A 9,735-nucleotide genomic window follows, 5' to 3' on the forward strand; every position below is an offset into this window, starting at 1 on the left:
GGGGAGTAGGCTTCAGAGCCTGAGCTCCAGTACAAGCCACAATATCTACATAGCTAATTTTACCTAAGTTTACCTTGGGCTTGGAGGCTTTCTGCCACCAGCTGTCTAGATATACCTTTTATTGTTTTTACCCTTTTCTCTCAGATTTCTTTGTTCCTATGGATAGATATATGATATTTTCTTTTGAAGAGACTGTTCTGTGTCACTGTTCACAGCTGTTCACTGTTCCTTCTATTCACAGCTCCCAGAGGGAAGTGCATAGCAAAAACCAAACCCAGCTGAATCTTCTGAGGTAACATGGTTGGTAAGCGGGTTTCTGAAACAGGGAAACATAAAGGAGATGGGCCTGTCATTTGGATGGCTGCCCCTGGAGGGACTGAGAGAGAGGTCAGAAGTACCTTGGAACTGTGATAGCAATGAAGACAGTGGCATTTATTTTATAAATAGTCTCATTAGATCTAGATGAAAAATCAGTGTATATATTCTATATATAAAGGTAGAAATTTCTGTGGATAAATGTGGATATTTAATCATCAAAAAATTCAACTAGTTCTAAAGCTGGTCAAAACACAAAAAAACAAAGATAACAGAAATTTCAGAAAATGTTGACCAGGTTTATTGGCTATCAGCTATGGAGGTCAATTACAATAGAGAAATAGAGAGCTCAATATGTAATGACAAACAAGTTGTTTCTCAAATATCTCCTTTCATTCAGTTGCTTAATTTGCTTCCTAGTGGTTGTTTGTGTCACCATTGCCGGCCAGACATCATCAACAGGACATCTCACACTAAAAACATGAGCATCGACTCTTTGATCTTTATTAATTTCATTAGATGGCATTAAGGTCATGTAGCAGACTCACAGAGGCCCCAATTCAGCAGTTAAGGATAGGTTAAGAAAGTACTGAAAGTTAAGCATACGCTTAATAGCATTTTTGAATTTGGGCTTAACCTATTATATAGACCAGCCCATAGGGGGGAACAAAGACTCACATGGCGGTAATGTGGGTTACATTTGTGTTAACACTTGACACATGCTATGCACTTAATCTAAGCACGGTTTCACATGGCATTTAACACAAAAAATAAATATGAATATTTAGCAAATGTGAGAACTCGTTTATTCTGCGTTCGAATGAACAGGCTGAAGCATTCTTGGTCCCATTCAATTCCTCAATAACAAAAAAACAAACCAAACAAAAAAGGGTGTCTGAAGCTATCTATGATCCTCAAACTAAGAGGATTTAAGACAGTGTAGAGTCCTTAAAAAGGATCATCTGTTGTTTAAACCATTATAAAAGATGTAGAGGGAGTCTTGCCCACAGGAAGGTAGAATGGATTTTTGTAGGCCATGCTCTGTGAACATATGTTTTGCAATACCCTTGTTGCCCTCCAAATTTATCATGGGAAATTCAGAGTATTAGCAGGATTTCTGTTTGCAGATCCTGGGAAATAGCTAAAGAACTGCATCAGTCCCATTATTGTCTTCATTGCCAACAGCTGCTTTCCCCAAGATTTGTCAATAATTGTGTCCAGCGCTGTTGATCGACTGAAGACACACAAACAAAAAATAGTGTTCTTGGGATATTTCCATGACAATACATTTCAAAGGTTGCTGATTTCTAATGACAAGTATGTAGACTTTAGACCAGAAATACTGTATTGTTGTACCGATGCCTTTTTTCTAATATGCAATCTACAATGAAATTGAACACACTTGTACTGCCCATGTTTTTCATGCAGAATGGAGGAGAGCAGAAATACATGCACCCCCAAAGCCCCAATAATGAACATTAAATAATTCTCATCCTTAAATACTCAGAAACGAGGAAAAAATAAAAATTTAAGTTCCCACAGCAATGTTAACTTATCCACATCAAACGTTTAACTATCTGGAATACTATCTGTGATGCTGAAATGATGCCTTAAGGTAAGCAAATGGGGCAGAGTTGCTGCACTGCTCCACTGACGTCCACAGACCGCACCAGTTTTCACCAAGAGAAAATCTGGCTCTTGATCTGTAAAATGTCTGCGTGATCATGCTTTCCACAAAATACATTGGCTCATGTGGTTATTTGAATAATGGTTATGAGTGCATAATCGAATAAAAGACCCTTGGAATGTGAGATCAAGAGTGGGATTTTCAAAAATGCTCAGTGTTAACCTAAGTCTACTCCTATAGCAGTCAATACTTTAACCGGAGCAGAGTTAGGCCAATGTAAAATGCTTTTTAAATCCCACCCATAACTTTCACACATATTTAAAAAGTTCCTTGTTGCTTCCAGAAGGCCCTAACTGTGCTAGTGATAGATCCTATATACAGATAAATGCCGTTCTTTGGAGCAAGGAACTTGTGTTATCTACATTCTGGAAAGCATGCAAATTTATGACACTATATATAACTTGTTGACTGACACATGAAAGTGGGTAGCCACAATTACCCAGCCACCCAGGCCATATTTATCACTGGGTACATACACAAAAAGGTGTACTAAGAGCCAATGTACAGGACTGGGTTAAAGACCAAACTGTATCTGATTTGAAATTGTGTAGACAAAGCCTATCCTGAACAATGTTCATTACATATATTTGAAATATCCCACTCAGCTTATTTCATTAAAAATTTAAGCTTCACAATGAGCACATTCTTCATTGAGCACTATCTGCATGAATCAGAAGAGGAAGAACAACGTGGAGAACGAAAAGGAGTACTTGTGGCACCTTAGCGACTAACCAATTTATTTGAGCATAAGCTTTCGTGAGCTACAGCTTACTTCATAGGATGCATCCGATGAAGTGAGCTGTAGCTCACGAAAGCTTATGCTCAAATAAATGTGTTAGTCTCTAAGGTGCCACAAGTACTCCTTTTCTTTCTGAGAATACAGACGAACACGGCTGCTTCTATGAAATGTGGAGAACGAGACAGAAGACTCAGTCAGGTGAGAAGAGATGGCAGAGTCAAGTTGTTAATTATTAATAATTATTATTTATAATGTTTATAGTGCCTAGGGATCAGCTGAATATGGAATCCCAATGTGCTAGGCACTAAAAAACAAGGAGTAAGAGACAGAGCCTGCCCTGATGAACTTACAATCTAAATTGACAAAAGAAACAAAGAGCAGGGGTAAGGCACAGAACACACATGCAGAGAGATGGTGCCAAATGTCATCCTAAAGCCATTTTTAAATAGATTTGTTGGCTTGCTTTGTGTTTAATATTTTGGGTGAGGTTCTGTTGGGAGAGGATTAGCTAAATGGAAAGATCAAGGATAGGAGAGGATAGAGAAGGGAGGAGGGGGAGGAGGACAAGGCAAGGTAGGAAGGAAAAGGGTATGAAGGGCAAATCGAGTGAGGATGTGCTGAAGACAATGTGAATGAGGGGGTTGGAGCAAATAGCCAATCAGCACTGGGGAGAGAACTCCCAGTGTGAAAACTATGGTTAGCAGTCTGATGACTTCCTGCTGAGGTTGTTTCTGTGACTGGTCTGCTGGCTTGAGAGTTTCTCTGGCTTGGCAGGCAGGCCTCTTTCTCCCAAGCCATAGGGGAACATTTCTCTTACCCCATGAGTGGGGCACCATCTGCACAGTTCTGGGTCCAAGGGGCACTGGTTGGAATGACTGGTTCCAGCTGAACCCAATCTTCACCCTTCCCCACTGAATGCTGCATTACCTTCTGAAGAGTTCTCTGTGCATGAGGGAAGGTATTGGAGGAAATGCGCACTAAGATGTAGACAAAGGTGGCCCTGCACAGACCCTTGAAAGGGAGGGCATGGAGTATGAACTGGATACAGAAACAAACAGGAAGATATTTGCCAGAATATTCACAGAAAATATGAGAAAAGGGGATACAAAGCTAGTGAAAGTGTCTTGTGCATAACCACTAAAATACTTATACAAGACATTTTCTACTGCATTCTCCCAGTTTTTATACTAACCAACCCCACTACTAAGCTTCCCTCTTCACTCCTATGTATTTTTCCTACATCATTAATTCACCTAGAAAATCCTTACAAAAATGTGCGAGTATTCTACTGTCATGGTCCCAAAAATGTCAGCTGAGGGAGACTTATACTGCAGTGTTACAGACTATTGTTGTAAGATACCCTAGTATCTGTTTTATAAGGAAACTAACCACGGCTTGCTTTTGAGCTCGGAGGTATTCCTTTCACTAAGGTGCTCTGTAAAACACAAAAAGAAAAGGAGGACTTGTGGCACCTTAGAGACTAACCAATTATTTGAGCATAAGCTTTCGTGAGGTACATCTCACTTCATCGGATGCGATGAAGCTTATTCTCAAATAAATGTGTTAGTCTCTAAGGTGCCACAAGTACTCCTGTTCTTTTTGCGAATACAGACTAACACGGCTGCTACTCTGAAACCTGTAAAACACAGAAACTAGTGTTATAAACCATTTAGATATTTCATGCTAAATATTACTGAAAACCAGTTAATTAACGCTGTGCATTCTCATTAACCCCTGTCAAATTGATATAATTAAGGCACAGGGATGGATCCCAAGCCCTTGACAGATCAGTATGAGCTGCATCAGTGAAAAACTTGTGGTCCATGCCCAAAGCTAAGTCACTATGTGCTAAAGAAGAAGCTGCTGCAATACCATGTTTTTTTTCCAAAGCCAAACTGCAGTGGGGATATTATAGCATGAATGTTTCAATAGTTTAGGAGCTGTCTCTCAACTGTACATGGCAATAAACCTGAAACAATGGGCAATAAAGTGAAAGGTATATAATTGCTTGGGTTTTAGGGGGAAGTGGAATTAGTTTTGCACATGTCCAAATTTCTCATATTTTGCCAAGTCTCAGAGACAACCTGGAAAACAAAGAAGTTGCTTGTTTATGTCAAAGAAAAAGAAGAGCAAGAAAAGATAGAGAGAATCAGCTTCACCACAAATACCGTCACTCCCCAAAGCGTCAAAATCAAAGTACAGAATCATGTTGTTTCTGTTACATTGAAGACATGGCCCTACATGCCATTATCAAGGTGACAGATGGTTAAGCTGCAGACTTAAATACCCTCTTGCCTGGCTTGAGAACATTTGCTTGCACTACCGCAAAATCAGGGCCTGATCCTTGTATGATGCTTAGAACTCGCTTTTCCTTTGTGTTCCCATATACAAAGAACAGCCATGTAATGTACTTTGAATCTAAATGCCTGTTATTACTAGGTGAAAGAAAACAACAGGAAAGAACAAATATTGGGTCTGATTTTCCACTGCCCTGCAGTGTATACATTTACACTTGTGTAAAGTAGGCGTAAAATGCTATCATTTTTTATTCAAAAGAGTTTTAGATCCAGAGGTGCAAATGACTACACAAGGTACAATGCAGGTCCAAAGTCTCCAGGAGAACAAAATGTATTATTTCCTCTGTACAAGCTGCAGCAATTCTGAGAACAAGATGGTGGCTGTATTTACACATGAGAAGAGTTCTGGAAAAGGTAACGATTCAGTACAGAGAAAACAAAGACAATGGAAGTTGTATGGGAAATGTATTTTTGTTCCCTTCTCAAAAAAAAAAAAGTGATGAAAATGGAAAATTTTGTTTTCATCAACATTTTTCTTCAAAAGTATTCAGGTTGAAAAGAAAACAAAATAAAAAATACTAGAATTTTTTGGTTTAAAGTTTTTTGGGGTTTTGCCAACTGAAAAAACAAAACAATAACAGTTTCAGATGGGGAGAGGGGGTCAAGCCCCCAACTCCAATACAGTTTTATGGAAATTTTGATTTTGACAAAAACGTAATTTGCAGTTGAAAAAATATTACAGAATTTTCTTTGACCAGCTCTACACTCACTACAGCAATAAAGTCAACAGAAGTTAAGGTCACTCAGCACTTCATAGAAGGTGTTCAGCACATACGGTAATCTGGTCCTTGGCTATTGCTTTTTTGAACCATTAATTTCAACATCAGAGCAACTGGAGCTTGCATTGTTCTTTATTCTCCAGAAAAACCTAAATTAGCTTTAAAAGAGTTTGCTTGTAAAAATATTAGCTTTTGTATCCCAATTAAAATGGCAAAAAATACACAACAATTTCAGAAGAAAATAATTCCCAAAAGATTTTGTGATATATATATGTAAAATGACATTTATACAGTACAGGGGGATTAAATTATTATTCAGGAGACCGATGGAGATGATTGTCTAATAAAGGTGGAGCAGAACTGTACTCATTAGTGTACATATGGGGATATATTGGGCAAGTATCATACAACATCAGGTTGCCTGTAAATATGGCATCATACAGGTTTCACTATTTGTACCTACTAAAAAAAACAAAACGAAAAACTTGACCCTAAAGCAGGAGGAAGCACTAAACTATTTGTGGAAGGTGTTACCAAAAAAGACTTTGGTATCTTAAGTACAGGCCCATATTTTACATCCAGTTAAAACTGTAAGTGAATTAAGCAAAATGACAACAGTTTTCTTTTTTCAGAGGGGGCCAAATTGAAATCACCATAGTCCTGCTGATGGTCCTATTGAAATTCTTCAAATCGGCTGGAGATCGGCAACTATGATTAGGCCCTTGTTTTGTGCATATTTTTTTCTCTCATAGACTAGGGGCTTGAGCCTATGCTGATTGAAGTTAATGGAAAAATCCTAGCTGTGGGCTTGGGTCTGGTCTTATGCGAAGAGTGATCTTAGAGCAGGCTGAAGAGTACAAACAGTGAAAAGAAATGTTCCTGAACATGCAGTCCAATTTTAAGGCAAACTCAGCTCAACATGATTGCAAACGTTTGTATTCATTTTTCTGAGCATCTGCGTGAGCAGGGGCTTTGCCTGCTTGTGTGGCTATCCCAGCTTCTCACTAGGGGCTTGGGAGGAAGAACGGCAGCAGGTAGGGAGAGAGTGAGGGAAGAAAAGGAAGTGATTTTCCAAAAGAGAAAAACAAAATCAAAGATAAAATTGTTTGATTGGGAGCAGCATCGAGGAGGAGAGGAGGTCAGGGTTCTGCACCACTAGCGGAAAGTTCTCTTGCTCAGAGATGTTTTGGTGTGTCCAAAGGGCATGGAGCAAGGTGACTGCACTGGGCCCAAATAATATGTTGCAGCAATTATTGCCCAGAGACACACTCCCTGTCTTTCTGCTGCACAGGGTCACATGACCCTATGGCCAGATGGTTGCTTTTTGTGTGTGTGTTCATGTGGAAAGGCTGCGAATAATTAGCCCTTCGAGCAACTGGTACTTAGACAGGTGGAAAGCACCAATGAGTGAGGAACGGAGTGTCACAAGAGCAGGTGGTAGAAGGGTCCTTGCTGCACTTGATTGCCAAATGGAAGATGCTATGCACAATTGGGAGCTGCTGTTGCCAAGTGGGGTTGCACACTGGGCTGCAGAGAGCAAGGATCTGATGGGAAAGAATTGGGAAGAGCTGCAGAAGGAACGGCAGGAAGGAGGGGGAGAAGGGGAGCTTCTTGCAGATTCTGGAGGAGGGCTAGAAGCTTTTGTGTCAGCAGCAGCAAGAGATCACTACGCATCCTGAATTTGATGGCATATCTGGACATCTTGGGAGCTAGGCTTGCTTCTTCTACTGTCCTGACTGCTTCACCTGCTGCTGGGGTGGATCATTTTTCTTTTAGTGTCTTGGTGTGGCATGACTTCAGCCCTGACATAAACTGGAAGTCCCGCTGAAGTGAACTCCAGTATGTTTTGGATAAGAACATTTCAGTTTCACAGGGGCTAGATATAGAAGGTGCATTTTGTATGTTGTCTCATAATAGTGTGGGTCTAGAAGCATGAATCCATGTAGAGATTATCTTATTCCAATGAACCTACCCACTTCCAGGTCTGCTATTTAGAAAGAATGTTAATTATTAATGCATGTTTTCAAGACCAGGTCTGGTGCATGAATGTAGGTAGGTAGTTACTATAATCACTCAGAAGATAGTTGTGATTCAAGACACAGCGCTGCAAACCAACACACCATAGCCTCAACTGTCTATCTTTTAATATATTTCTTTCAGGTTATAATATGTCCAATTTAACTTCCCCAAAGTTGCACAGATAAGAAATAGCACTCTCCTAAATGCATTCAGTAACCATGGTAACTAAATCCAATGTGCAATGAACTCAAGTTCTGTTCTAAAAGGAGGAGAGTATCAGTGAAGTTAAGAATCAAGATGTAAATAATTATAAGGTTAAAAACAAAACAAAAAACTGAACCAAGGCAGAACATTTCCAGGATTTTATATATAATACAAGGCAATACATTATGTATTTATCTGTTATGCTTGTATGCAATACAATGCACTATACAATGCACTATAGTCTCAGAACACTTTATAGTTTTAAATGCTAAATAAAATAAGCAGCAAGCAAATATTTCTTGAAACAAAAAGACCAGAATAGATTTATTGTTTCCCCTCACCAGCCCCCATGGTGTATACTTACAAGAAGTTCCAGATCCAATAATTTCTAAATGACATTTGGAGAAACAAGATAATAAACAGATGCAAGCCTGGAGGACTTCATAAATCTGATGTTCAAAAGTTATGTGCTCAGTTCCCTGATTTGCAATTGCCAAGTTCTGCTGGGAAGTAAGGCAAGATCTGCATAATGGACAAGCTGCAATCCAGCATCCTGCCCTAATAAACCTTTTAGTTATTTCCTGTATGCTGAGCACTTCTGCCATCACATCAAAGTTTCCTTACTGAGTGGAAGCAATGACTCTTGGCAGAGACATGTTTAGGGGGTCAGCACATTACTATGTTCCCTTTTTACTACAGACTGGAAGTGATGCTCTCAAACATACCTAGTTGACAATGATATTGGTTCTGACCTGCTGGTTACTGTTTCTGCCTTCTTCAGACCAAAAAGTACTAGTCCATTACTGTCAAGGCTGAATCCCCACTCTGGCACTTCGAGTGCAGAAGGTGGAGGCTGCAAGGATTTTAAAAATTAATATTTGCCACTCAAGGCTTGTATTACGCTCCCAAGGTTACAGCTTTTCTCTGACCTTGGCTTGGTAAACGCTGCCAGCACCCAAATGCAAAAAAACCCCTTTGAACCCAAGAAGGAGCACTTGGGAATTCCTCCCTGTGCGGTACCCTCAAGCCCTTTCACCCCCCTCCAGGGAAGAGCTGAGAAAAGAAAATAAAGGAAATTAGCTGTTGCCACCAGCTAATTAAACAACATATGCACAAACCTCTTAGGGACACAAAAATCCAATCCTGTTCTTGCAAAAGGTAAAATTTATTAAAAACAAAAAGAAATGAAATACATTTGGAACTTAGGCTTTTTGCTATATCATAAAAGAAACAATTACAAATATTAAGCATTAAGATAGTTTTCTTAACGTTCAGCTTAAAGGTTACAAGCAAAACAAAGGCATCTGGGGTTAGCACAGAGGAGATCCACAAGCCAAAATAAAAAAAAAAATAAACCTAATCGCATCTATTTAAACATGCCCTGTCCAGTAATTTCGTCTAGGTGTGGAAAATGAATTTTTATACCTGGTTCAAGCGTTACACAGCATTCCTGCTTATAGCATTACTTCTCCTTCTCCAGAGAACAACAGACAAAGGGAAAGTTTCTTTCCCATTTTAAAAAGTTCTAGCCTTCCCATTGGCTCTTTTGGTCAGATGCCCACTCCTTTTCTTTTACCTGTGGGCTTGTTAACCCTTTACAGGTAAAGCAAGTAGAGAACAGCTACCAAGAGGGATTTTACAGCTAACTGGCTGGCTGAGTGTCCATCAAAGGGAGCTACCTCTCCCTCCCTCCCG

At 39.6% G+C, this 9,735-nt stretch overlaps 1 long non-coding RNA gene across 2 annotated transcripts in view; it reads right to left on the bottom strand.

Moving 5' to 3' along the window:
* The window catches only part of LOC140915331 (uncharacterized), an 82,068-nt gene extending 72,539 nt beyond the window's left edge, over positions 1-9,529 (bottom strand). For both annotated transcript variants that reach the window (XR_012160134.1, XR_012160133.1), the window contains exon 1: positions 9,466-9,529. This is a non-coding gene — a long non-coding RNA (uncharacterized lncRNA). The remainder of the gene's footprint in view (positions 1-9,465) is intronic.
* Between the last annotated feature and the right edge of the window lie 206 nt (positions 9,530-9,735).

Source organism: Lepidochelys kempii, chromosome 7 (genome assembly GCF_965140265.1).
Source record: "Lepidochelys kempii isolate rLepKem1 chromosome 7, rLepKem1.hap2, whole genome shotgun sequence".
In the NCBI taxonomy this organism is placed as follows: domain Eukaryota; kingdom Metazoa; phylum Chordata; order Testudines; family Cheloniidae; genus Lepidochelys; species Lepidochelys kempii.